This window comes from Populus nigra, chromosome 14, assembly GCF_951802175.1.
Source record: "Populus nigra chromosome 14, ddPopNigr1.1, whole genome shotgun sequence".
Taxonomy (NCBI): Eukaryota; Viridiplantae; Streptophyta; class Magnoliopsida; order Malpighiales; family Salicaceae; genus Populus; species Populus nigra.
Genome location: NC_084865.1, coordinates 8,924,303 through 8,937,413, shown reverse-complemented (window position 1 = coordinate 8,937,413; position 13,111 = coordinate 8,924,303). Strand labels below are relative to the sequence as shown.

At 33.9% G+C, this 13,111-nt stretch overlaps 1 pseudogene; it reads right to left on the bottom strand.

Annotated features, from left to right (window-relative positions):
* Positions 1 to 6,580: 6,580 nt before the first annotated feature.
* Positions 6,581 to 12,939, bottom strand: LOC133673416 (serine/threonine-protein kinase STY17-like; annotated as a pseudogene).
* Positions 12,940 to 13,111: the final 172 nt, after the last annotated feature.

The following is a 13,111-nucleotide window of genomic DNA, read 5'->3' as shown; positions in this document are numbered from 1 at the left end:
CTTTTTTAATATCAATTTCAATTAATCAATTCTTCTTTTTGTCATCGTCTAATTTTTTTCTAAGGTTATCATTTTTCTTCTTCAAGGAATCTATTATTTCTTTAGCCACACTCATCATGCTTTTAACTGATTTCTTGATTTTAACCCTTTCTTTTTCTATTTTCACATATTTGTTAACTAATTCATCGTGCTTGTCTATTTGAATTCCCAACTCCTTTTAGATCTCTTTAACTATTTCTTTAGTTATCTTAGCCCTTTTTTAAATTCTTTTTCCTCCTTGAGATCTTTTGCTAAGGTTGCTAGTTGTTCATCCTTTTCTTTTAGCTGTTAATTCAAGAAACTTATCATTTTATCTTCTTCTTCCAATTATTTTTCTAGGAGTTATTGTTGCTATTTGATGTTGCAAAGGTCAATTATAAACTTTTCTAACTACTTTTTCAGCTCTTTCTCATTGTCAATCCTTTTTCTTTTTAAGCGTTCTCTAGTTACTTGTGGCTACTCTATTTATAGGTATCTAGCAATCATTCTAAAAAGCCAGTTATTTCTCTAAATGATATAATTTTGGTTGAATGATGGTTCAAACTCATTTCCTTCATCCTTCTATACCATAAAAAGTTTTTCCTAGTCTTATTTAATAACCTTGAGCTCTTTCAATGATGACTGATTCCTGAAAGATCCCATGAAATCGGCTAAACCTAAGGTTCTTAACATGTATTGTATCCCATCAAGTTGTCTCATTACTAGTGTGAGAGCATAACCAATGTAACATGTGATCCCAATCAAAGGGGCTATATTTTACTACCACAACAAATTATACATGATGTATTATTCATCCAAAGTGCTTTCCACTTGAAGTTGCTTTGTGGTAATGCTGCATATTTCTCCACCCATGCTTTCTCATCTAGATTTTTCCAAGTTTCATTTGTAACAATCTTTAATGGTTGAAGATCAAACCACCAAAAAGATCAATTTGCAAGATGTATTATAAAATAATGATGCATTGAATAAGAAAAACAAATGAAGCATAACTTGAAATCAAACTCATCAACCAAGAACATAAACTCTTATATTTAAACTTTCAATGATTGATTTGCCCAAACTAAGCAATTAATGGATAAGAAAAGGGTAAAGAACAATAACATATAAGTTTAGACTTCGATCTAAATACATAAATCGAGCTAAAATATCAATTTATATATAAAAAAAATCTATAGCTATGAACATTTAAATCAAGAACCCAAAAAAACCCAAAATGTGCCTTAAACCCATAAAAAAGCTAAGTCTTATAAGCAAGCCTTAAACCAAATCAAATCAGCCTCAATACGCTTGTGTTGACTTACCAGAACTCTCAAGAACATGAAAAAGGATAAATTAGGAAATTAAAAAAACAACTTGATGTTCGCCTAAAAAACATGAGACTCGTTGATTAGGTTGTTCATGAAAATTTGACGTCAAACGCAAAGATAGAAGACTCGTCGATTAAGCCACCTATAAAAGTCCAATATCTTTCCCTAATAGTAGGAGTGATGCAGGATGATTTTTATGAAAAAAATATTTTTTTAGTTATTATTATTGCTTATTTAATTTAGACAATTATTTTCTTTTATGATTATTTTTTTCTATTTAGTTTAGAAAATCAAGTATTGATATTGGTAATTTTGTTTTCTTACTTTGTTTAGGACTTTTATTACTTTTCCTTTATTTCCAGGTTTCTTAGTTTGTTTAAGATGGTTTCTAGGCTTGTTTAAGGAGTTGTAAGCCTCTTAAAGAGGTAAGCCATAATAAAGTTATTTTTTCAACAATGAAAATATAAATTAGGGTTGTTGTGTTCTACACTATTTTGATTATTAATCTGTTTTCACTTTCTATTGTTCTGTTGTTTATGTTTTTGCCTACATCAGTTGTAATTAGAGCCCAAAGATCTCAGGTTATTGCTTGTTGTGTGTTGTATTCTCAAGTTATTTTTTCTTTGTTATGTGCTGTAAAAAAATCATGGTAGGAAGAGGTCATGGAGTAGGGTGTGTTTAGACAATAGAGGATGAAGAGGTTCCCCATAAGTAAAGGGATGTGTAGGAGCTTATGGTAGATGATTTACAAAGCTAGATTGCAAAGCTTACCTTACGGTTAACAAAAAGGCTCTAATAAAAAAAAAAAGACCCACTAAGGATCTCTTGTTAGCATACAAAACCCTTTCCAGAGGCAGATGCATATAAGGCAACCTCTTAATAGGGAAGAACATCATAGAGATTTTGGTTTTAAATCAAACTTCCTGATTTTGTAAGAACTTTACAAGCAAAGAAATTCATCCATTAGTCAAATAAAGTTGAATGACTTTTTTAGTATAAGGAGGTTCCATAATAAATGGGGATAAAACTGATTGTGATCAAATTAAAGGGTCAAGATTTTTCCTAGTATGAACAGTTAAAGAGGTCACAAGAGAGGCAATGGAAACCAAGAATCAATAACTAGGTCAAGATAAAAAAGAAGATGAAGAAGCATTTTTTTCCTTTTGGCTATAACCAAACCCTATACCAATGGATCTACATGTTGAGATAAAGAGGTAAATCTATCCATTATTATATTGATAAGTTCTATTAATTAATGGTCAGGAATGACTTGGCAAAATTGAAAGAAAAACTCGTGGTGAGATATCTAAGTGGTTTATCATGGTCCATTCAGGACATGTTATGCTTGCATATTTATGAATAGTTTTGGAGGTATATCAAAGGAATTTTACGGTTGAGAAATAATAGGCTGCTAGGAAAATTAGCAGGAGTTTCTAAGCATATCAATATAATAAAGGAGGACCTAACAATAATAAAAGGCCAACCACCATTCAAGCCAAACCTACTCAACAAACTTAATAAACATGTTAGAGTATAGGTCAGGGTTTTAATTCAACTTTTTGAATTTGTTGTTACAGATGTAGCAAATTAGGGCATCGAATTGATGAGTGTAGTAAACCAAAACGTCAATCAGGTAAGAATCTATTAATAGAAAAGCCTACATGTGATGTGGCTAATTCTATTTATGATGACTCGAATAATAGTGGGGAGATTCTATGTGAAGATGGTAGTGTTAACCTAGTCATTTGAAAGAGTCTGCTGACTCCCAAAAGTGATTCAAAAGAATATCGGCAACACACTAGCATCTTTCACTTGACGTGCACCATAAAGATAAGGTCTACAACTTAATAATATAGTGGTAGTTGTGAGAATATGGAGTTCGTTGAGGGAATAAAGAAGATCTAACTAAAAATCAAGAGTCATTCTAAGCCTTACAAGTTAACTTGGTTGAATAAAGACACCTAAGTAATTATGGATAGTCGTTGTCTCATTTTGTTGTTTATAGTCCAGGGATATTTGATAATAATTGATGTGATATGGTGTCTATAGTGTGTCATCTGTTATTAGCTAGGTCATGGCAATATAATAGGAATGTTATAAATTACGGACGACATAATACATATACCCTTCATATAAAAGGGAAATGTATAATATTGGTGCCTAGTTATTGGGAGGTGGTTGTTAAAAGCAAGGGTATAAAAGGAAACAAGTTAAAGGAGTGCAAGGGCACCAACACCACTTAAAATGATCAACAACAACAATAATATGAAGATCTAACCTCGAGGGTGAATTCTCTCCAATTGAGAAGATTGATGCAGGAGGATTTTTAGAAAAAAAAAATATTTGACTTAGTTATTATTATTTCCTATTTAATTTAGGAAAAATTTCTTTTATGGTGATTTTATTTTTTCCTATTTGGTTTAAAAAATCAAGTATTGAGATTGATAATTTTATTTTCCTAATTTGTTCAATACTTTTATTACTTTTTCTTTATTTTTGGGTTTCTTATGATTTCTAAGCTTATTTAAAGAGTTGTAAACCTCTTAAGAGAGATCATAATAGAGATTTTTCTTTCGCGATAAAACTATGAATTAGATTTCTTGTGTTGTACTGTATTTCGATCATAAATATGTTTTGGCTTGTTATTGTCCTATTGTTTGTGCTTTCATCTGTGTTAAAAAGACTCCTCAATTTGCTACTCATAAAAATTCAATGTCTATCTCTAAGAATAATAGACTCGTCATTTTGATTGTTTGTGAAATGAGCATTGGACCCGTATAGGTGGTAAAAATTGAGAATTTCCCCAATTCTTTTGAATATGTCTAGAATGAGCCCAAATGACGCTGCTCATACTCATTAGACCGATATGGCGTCACTATGACCCAACCTAGGTCTACTTGCAACAATATAGATAATATATTGTAACACATAAAAATCATCAAAACTATACTTACAAATAAAGATGATAAAAGAATATGATATTTTTTATTTTTTTTTAAATCATTTGTTGTTACTTTAAAGGTGACCCACTATATGATAATATTTTACTATATGATGTAAAAGTGAATTGAGAAGGTATCACCAAAAGCACCCTTCAACTTATTGATTCATATTCATGTTTAACAAAATATTTTTTTCAAAAAACAAAATCGCAATTCATCATAATAACATGCAATTTCAATATGATCCCACACTTCTAATTCTTCAATCATTCACAATAATGCATTAAAATATATTCAATCCAAAAAATCTCATCACAACAAACATCAAAATCAACAATAAACTAGGATAATTATTCAAAAAATATATGGGGTTTGAAATCAACCTTCTAGAGAAATTGAGGTGGACCGAAAGCGAGTGGAATCTGGTGAAGATGTCACTGGAATTGAGAGGATAGTGTTGGCATGTGGATCCATGTGCTACTATTGCTGCCAATGCATGGACCCATGAGCCACCTAGCATATAAAAAGCACCACCCTTCCCTTGTCCCTTCTATGTTGATTGTGTTGACCACCACCACCTTGAGGTGAAAAAACGAACAACAAGAAGTTTCAATTATTTCTATATTTTTTTTCTTTTTACACCGAGACTTTTCTTCCTCTTTTTCATGTGGTTGCTTCTGTTTTATGTGTGGAAAAGGTTTTTTGGTTATTTTTTTATTTTTTTCTTTCTATTTTTTTATATAATTTCACCTCCCAGTGGTGATTAGATTTATCTTTTGTACCCCTTCTTCTCTATTTTTTATTTTGACTTCTTTAAAAAAGATATGAAAGAGAGAAATAATCAAAAAAATTACAAAATGGAACATGTAGGCATCAAAAATATATTTTTTTGAATATTTTTGTTTTTTTTTTTTGTGGTTATGATACTTTTGAAGAGTTCTTGCAAAATCACAGGTATATGTTTTTTAATATGTTGATCACATTAAAAAAAAAAAATTAATGTGATCCGGCGTAATAACACGAAACAAGAATCTGGTGTATATCTCTCAAGGGAATGGGTTGGTAGGCAGGTTCACTATTCAGTAAGATCCTCCTTAGCCCTACATCCACCAGAAAATAGCCAAGATCAAAACTGTATCAACAAGATTCGTCGCCATTATTTAAATTTCATTTGTTTTTCTCAAGGCTTTAATGCTTCGAACCCACACAGAACTGTCAACAGATATTCATCCAGCCACGTTCTTCGTTCCTGACAGACGCTTAGCAAAGTAAACAAGCCCCTCAAAATTAAGCAAACATGGAGCGCACATCTCCTACCTTTTAGCTACCTCTTGTTAAAAGGCATTGAGCGAACAAGACATTAGATTTGGTGCTGCAACTTGTCAACAAAAGAGAGAACCAGGATATGGCAAGTAAGGGCATCTTGGAACTGGTTAGACGAAGTTCGCAGAAACTTTCTCCGGTCATCTCATACAAACATCATTCTCAATTCCAATGCTTGCTCAAGACCTTAATTAGCGTAGCTTCACCATCTTCAAAGAGAGAACTCACCATAGAAGGTACAGCAGCAATCACAATTCAAGCAAATTTCAGGGGTCACCTTGTATCATGTATGTAGCAAGTATAATCCACAGCAATTTTGTTCAGTGCCGTGATAATATTTTCCTGAGTTTTGTGGTTGAAACACTGACAAGCAAGACGGGCATTTCAAGCACTCCAGAGCCTGGTGAAATTGCAAGCGTTAGCTCGAGTTGTGCATGCAAGGAAACAATCTTGCATAGCCCTGCAATGCATACAAGCGCTCGTCCGGTTGCAGGTACAGGTTTGAGCAAGGCAGGACATCTTCATATCTAAGGTCTAAACTCATATCACTATACAATTCAAGGAGAGCGCTCTAAAATTCCATACCCCATGCAACATTAACACAGTAATCTCCCATCTTGACAAATTTCTTAGCAGAAATAGTCGAATTTGTGTAGCATCTGCAACTAGTTTAATTATTACTCGTACCTTCTATTTGACTTGCGGATCTATCTATGAATCATATTCATGGTAAAGAGTTGTCCAAACTATACCCACAACTGTCTACTAATCACCAATTAACACAAGGTTGAACAACACTCTAGAGCAGTCGTTTCCCAACCTGGCAATTGTTCATTGTGCATTGCAGTCGTTTCCCAACCTGGCAATTGTTCATTGTGCATACATAATGCAAACATTTACATGCCAATTAGCATAGAAAATTAAGGTGTGAAAAAACAAGGGAGAGAAGAAATTGGAACAAAAGAAACATTAGGAACCTGGAACTTTTAATTATGGGGAAAAAAAGACAAAGCTATAACTGAGCTAGGGCAAAGCCCTGTACAGTTATCGGGTAAGCACTATAAAAAGGAAATGAAAATGATGTTAGAGAGGAAAGAGAAAAAGAAGAATGTGTGATGGGAACCGGCTAAATTTGCAAACATTATTAACAGCATATGCTCCTTGTCAGTTAATGGTGACCCTTGATCAGTGCTGAGAAAAAGCTACCGGATGATTTATCCTTGCAGCGATCTTCTCTCTCATCTCCAACCTATTTCAATAAAGAAAGTTATAATTGTTCAATGGAACTGATGCGTAATTCCCTTACCTCCTTGGCTATTTGCTGAAGGATATCTATTATCTGAGAAAAATTGGGTCTTTGATTTGGGTCTTGCTGCCAGCAAGTCTCAAGCAGTTCTGCAAGTTTTGGATGAGTGTGCTTGGGGATTGTGGGCCGTAGACCCTACAGGAATGTTGGTTAAAAAGTGAAAGTGCCATTTAAAAATGAGAAAAATGCATTAGTTTTACGTTAATATGAAGAACAAAATGGATATACCTTTTGCACCACACCTACTGCTGCTTGCAATGGGGTCAAGTATGAGTAAGGAAGCTGTGATTTTGGTCATAAAATATAACGAATAAGTGGTGAAATTTTTACAATTATAACTAGTAAGTAATAAAATAAAATTGAAAAATAGAACTTTTTTTTTTTCCTCCTAAAAACTGCTGTGCTTACTTCTCCAGTTAGAAGCTCCCATGCAACTATTCCAAAACTGAAAACATCAGCCTTGTGATCATATGGTTTGTGTTCAATCACCTTCATGTAGTTAAAACAACTGTAAGTGTGTGTGTGTGTGTGTGTGTTAATAAAAAATAAAAAAAGCTCCTTTTTCAATTAGGTAGGAGAAACAAACAAAGACACAATCAAAACATAAAATCATGGCATGCAAGATCATATGTCCCAATAACATTCCAAGGTATGACCATGTAAAACAACATGAACAAGAAACTTAAAATTCACATACAAGTAAAATGTACCTCAGGAGCCATCCAGCGGTATGTTCCTGTTTCAGCTGTCATTACCCCAGATTGAGTCTGTACTCTGGCAACCCCAAAATCAGCAACTTTTACAACCTGTGAATTATGTTATTTTGGTGGAGATAATTCATTCCCTTTGAGTCAATTTCCACTTTGATTAAGGATGGAAGCTTAAATACACCCTTCTGTTTATGCAGAAAGTCGTATAAACTTCCTTTAGCCATGAACTCTGATAAAGCAAAAATATAACTCCAAAAGGTGAATATTGGTGAAGCAAATGAAAAGGCAGAGCAGAATTAGATGCATGATTGGTAAGTTTTGTCAAACTCACATTTTGCCACTTAACATACAACTATGCAGTACCATTCCATCTATTAGCAAAATACTTCATATCTAATAAAGGGGGGCAGAGGGGCAGGACAGCAATATCAAATTCATGAAACATCAACTCCTAAGGTAAGAATTCCATTGAGCAAAGATGTGAAAGATTTACTAGGATGTACCAGTCACAATGCACAAGTTTGGAGACCGGGCGGATGCACCTATGAATTGCACAACGTTCTTATGCCTGACTTTCCTGCAAACCAACAATTGCAAAAGGTTACAATTTTCACAAATATCAAGAGATACTGAGAGTTACCCCACCACAGCTTAGTGAAGAAGGTGGATCGATGCATGTAAAAGATTGTATACAAGAGAGAAGCTTCAGAAAAGGTGGACAATTGCATGTAAAAAGTTATTAAGGTTTACAAGGATGAGAGAGGGAGGGAGCACCATCATTTTATATAAAGGTTTATGGAAATTACAAATTAAGCATTAACACCATTCTCAACAGAAGTAACTTCAACGTGCATGTAAAAGCTTTCTACTTGAAAAGGCATAGCAGATACTCCTGAGTAGAAAGGTATGAGTTCTTTAGTTTTATATTTTGTATTTACGATCTTGTATATCTAGCTAGATAAGTATGTAGGCTAGCATTTCTACTGGAAAATAGGCGGTTTCCAAGTCCGCAAATTCAATGAAGCAACAACTAGTACCATAGAGAAGTGGTCAGGTATTGATTTTTTTATCAGTAAATTCTTATTCCCTTATCTTGATAATAATAGGAGACTTTCTTATTTTAATAAAATATTATTTTGAAGAAAGAATATCACAAATATTTGCATGTAAGGGTTTTCAATTCTTGAATTAGAAATGTTGAGTTTTTTGTTCATACAATTAAGTTCTTTCGTACATTTTTATGTAATTCTTTGATCCCTTTAGGTTTACCTAACTACAACTACATTATGCAAGCTCCACCAATACCTACCCCATATTTCTTCTAGCAAATCTCCTAATTGTTCCAGATCAACTAGAAATAGACCTTTTTCACTTGCTTATTCTGTTTAAAATGATTAAAGAAAAAAGAAATATCTAATTAAGGAGTATACAAACAAAACATTTTAGAAATGGTGGCTGGAGATCTTTCAGGCATATATTCTTACAGACCTCATTATATAAACTTCCTGGGAGAACTCCCTAAGCATTTCTCCACTGACACGCTCAGGCTTGAGCACTTTGATGGCCACTTCCTGACTACAATATGTGCCTCGGTACCTGAAGTGGTTAAATGAACAATCAACTGAATAACTTGCAATCAGCAGAGTAACATATATTTCAAATGACAGAACTTACAAATCACCATATGATCCAGATGCAACTTTGTTTTCAACTTTCAATAGACTTGTGTCAATTTCCCAGACATCAGTTCCATCACTAGGTAGTTCAACACAATCTGGAAGAGATTCAATCCCTGTTTTATTCTGCTCGCCAACAAGAGAAACAGAAAGCTGTTTTGAAAAGCACTGCTCTTGTGGAGTATTGCAAACTATCAAATATAGGCCGGCTATTACCGCTCCAGGTTGATCAATCATACAGCATTTCAAAATTAAAATATGAGTGGCTGATACAGGAAAAGAATTCCATTCAACTATTCTAATGTACACAAGTTAGTAGTTGGTACTTAATATTGCCCACCTTCATGGTTGCATACCCTATGAAATTAGTTCATATAATGAAGATGAGCCATCCTGTTACAATTTCCACAATCTAGATATCCTAATGAATACTGGTGTTTTTGAATCTAATGAATTTGGAGTACCTTCTTTTTTTTCAAAAACAAGAACAAAGAGAAGATTTAAACCTTCTTTTTTGGGCATTTTATCATTTCCAGTATGGGGAATTGTCCAGAGGTATTGGATTTGAACTCTGACTGGAATGGTTAACTATTCAGAGAACATGCTACCAATATCAAGTCTATTGAAGCATTTGAGTTGCTGTATACCCTAACTGAATGGCTATGAGCACAAACTGCAAGAAAATAAATAAATAAATAAATTTAAAAAAATATATTGTTTCAAGTTGAAGAACACAGACAGTATTTGGTTCTGCCCGCTAATATTACTAAGGACTTCCTTTAAGAACTAGTTGCTTAATCATCATGTAGCATATCAAGCAGAAGATGTAAATCACAGATATAGCCAACAACTACTAACACACCATAGCAAGACTGTAAACCTAGATATACATCACAGTTCCCTTTAAAATTGGGTCAACTCTTTCCCCCAAAGATCATTTCAGCAGCAACAAGTTAACAGGCTTGCCACATACACTGGCAAAGGAATGAGGATAGAACCATAACCTCCATGAGGTTAGTTTAACTTTAAATGATTTTTGAGAATGTGATGAAAAAAAAGTTAAGTAATCACTTTACAAACATAACCATCAACAATTCATACATCCTACACCCTAAAGATGGCTGATACACATATTAATTAAAACAAAGGGTGTTCTAGCACCAAGCATTCATAAAAAGATTTATTTTAGAGATATGCAAAACTGCAATTATGAATAAAAGTGCAGTATGAAGAAAAATTACCTTGGACTTTAAGATTTCCTTTTCTAGAGCTTTTCTAAGCTCCTCGGTCTCCTAAGGTTCCCACGCACATGACCAAGCAGTACAGTGAGCAAACAATGTCAGTCTGGCAATTATCTCAGTATTAAAAAGAGAATTTCATAAACCAAGAGTGCTGGATAAAATAATAACATTTAAAATCCACATGAGCAAGGAATAAAATTTACATGAGATGTGCATCTTTTACTTTAGACTAGTTTAATGTTGCCCTCATTTTTTTTCTTTATTTTTAAGCAATCAAGAAAAAAAAAACATTGAATAAAATCATGACTATAGCAGGCTGATACCACAAAATAACTAACACTTGATTTTTCTAACTGGTGAAAAGAATAGGACCATACCTCACGAAGCCAACCATCAACAACGAAAACATCCAGAGAAAACCCATCAACAGTGGAAAAGGCATGAGCTTCTTGGATGTTCAATCCAATCTCCGCAAGCAGGGAAGTCAACTGGAAAATTATTCACTAATATCTATTATCTGGTGCATGTGAGCAAGCACATGAGACAGAGAGTATAAATTAAAGTTAAATGTTCCAAATGATGCAGTTTTAGATATAATTGCGCTCTTCTTTCTTTTTTCTTGATACAGTCAAATGCAATCTTAGGCACTCGGCAATGTATGAATGTTTCCACATGGGAGTGTGTGCACGTGTGTGTTGCCATTACTAATTAGAGAATATATTATAGCTGTATCTCTACTAGCTGAAAGCCCGAGATAATCTGAAAAAATTTCACCATATTTGTCCTGAAAAACATATGTAGCATGGCACTATCAATCCCAAATTGTTCCCAGTACATACAAAATATGCTACACAGATGATAATAGGACTAGTCACCAACCTGACTAAGAAGTTTTGGCCTATCAACAGTTGAAAAGGTGATCTCGTGCATAGAGCTACAATATAGTCAAATGGATAATCTATATGTAAACATGAATTGAAGTTAACATCACAATAAGGCTAACATCAGAAAGTTCTCCACTTTTTACACATTGACACCAAACAATGTCCAGGGAAAAGTATAACCATTCACAGTCCATAAAAGCTCTTACTGAGAAAGACATGGCGTAGAATTTGCAGCACCATCTCCATCTTCAACATGATATCTAAAGGCTTGAAATGCTTCAAGATTAGGTGATGAGCCAAATGTAGGTGGTGGATGCATTCTGCAGATCAGAGAGAGAGAAACATGAATCAACAAAAAACAACACGTTATATTGCACAAAAATATAACGACGTACCCCTGCTTGTTTGAAAAATAAGAAGTTTGTGCATCTTCTTTCATTGCCGGATCCAAATGCACAGAAGCATAAGAATTTCCATTCAAGGCAGGATACACCTGTAACACAAAGAAGCCACCAATCAGACTACGCAAATGATCTGTTTTAACCCTATCAACATTATAAACACTTTATATTAAGACAAATAGCATTGTCTTGCCGTTGAATGAATGAGTGGGTAACAAGCAAATGGTAGGTAGTATTTAGTACAGAATTTCTTCGCTAAAAAAAAAACAAGTAGCATTTACTACTATTATTAACCTGCACCTGCACGAGATGAATTTCAAAAGCCGGTCGATTTGCAGGATCTTCAGCCAACTGAAGTAATCTCTTGTGCATAAGCACATCTTCAGCTCTCTCCACATTCACATCCAGCGCATATCTACATTATTGATCACTAAAACAAAAAAGTAAGAAATTACACAAAAAGAAAACAAGAGAAGCCTAACAGGACTTCAGACTATTAGAATTTAAGATCCTTGTTTTATTTACGCTTTACACAACACATGCGAATAGAGAAATAAATTCGCAGGCTTAACCGCAAAAAGCCAGAATGAAAAAAGAAGAAAAATCCAATATTTCCTTCTCTATTTCGCTGCTACCTGACAAGAAACGTGATATATATATATATATATATATATATATATATATATATATATATATTCAAGATTTGTAATTAGCGCTGAATTAAGTAAATTACCGAGCAGGTAAGCGATTGAAATGAAGCCAAAGGTTATCATCAAATCCAGGAAGATTCGTTTCTTCGAAATTCGAGTCTTGAATTCGCTTCAAAACTTCGTTATAAACTTCTAGCTTTTGCCTTTGGTGATGGTGTCGTGATGGTGGATTCGCTATTGCAGAGTACGACTCCACTGCTCTGCTTCCACAGCTCTCTACGTCTTCTTCTTCTTCAACCGCCATGCCAACACGACCCCGGATCGCACACGGCGGTTATGCTGCTGGAGGTGAAAGCTTCGATGAACCAAGCCACAAAGAGAGAGCGAATTTCCTTTTTTGTGTGTATTGTACTTTCTTTCTTTCTTTTACAGTTTTTTGTCCTTGTGCGTCTCTAACTATAAATGTTTTTTTTTTTTCGGATAACTAGATTTTAGCGCATGTCACACTTCGGTATTTATGAAAACATGAAATTAGAATCTTTATTCCGAAATATCCAATATAATTGAGTTTTCTAATAATATCTGTAATGAGACTGTCAATTTGAGTTCATCCATTTAATAATTGATATTAT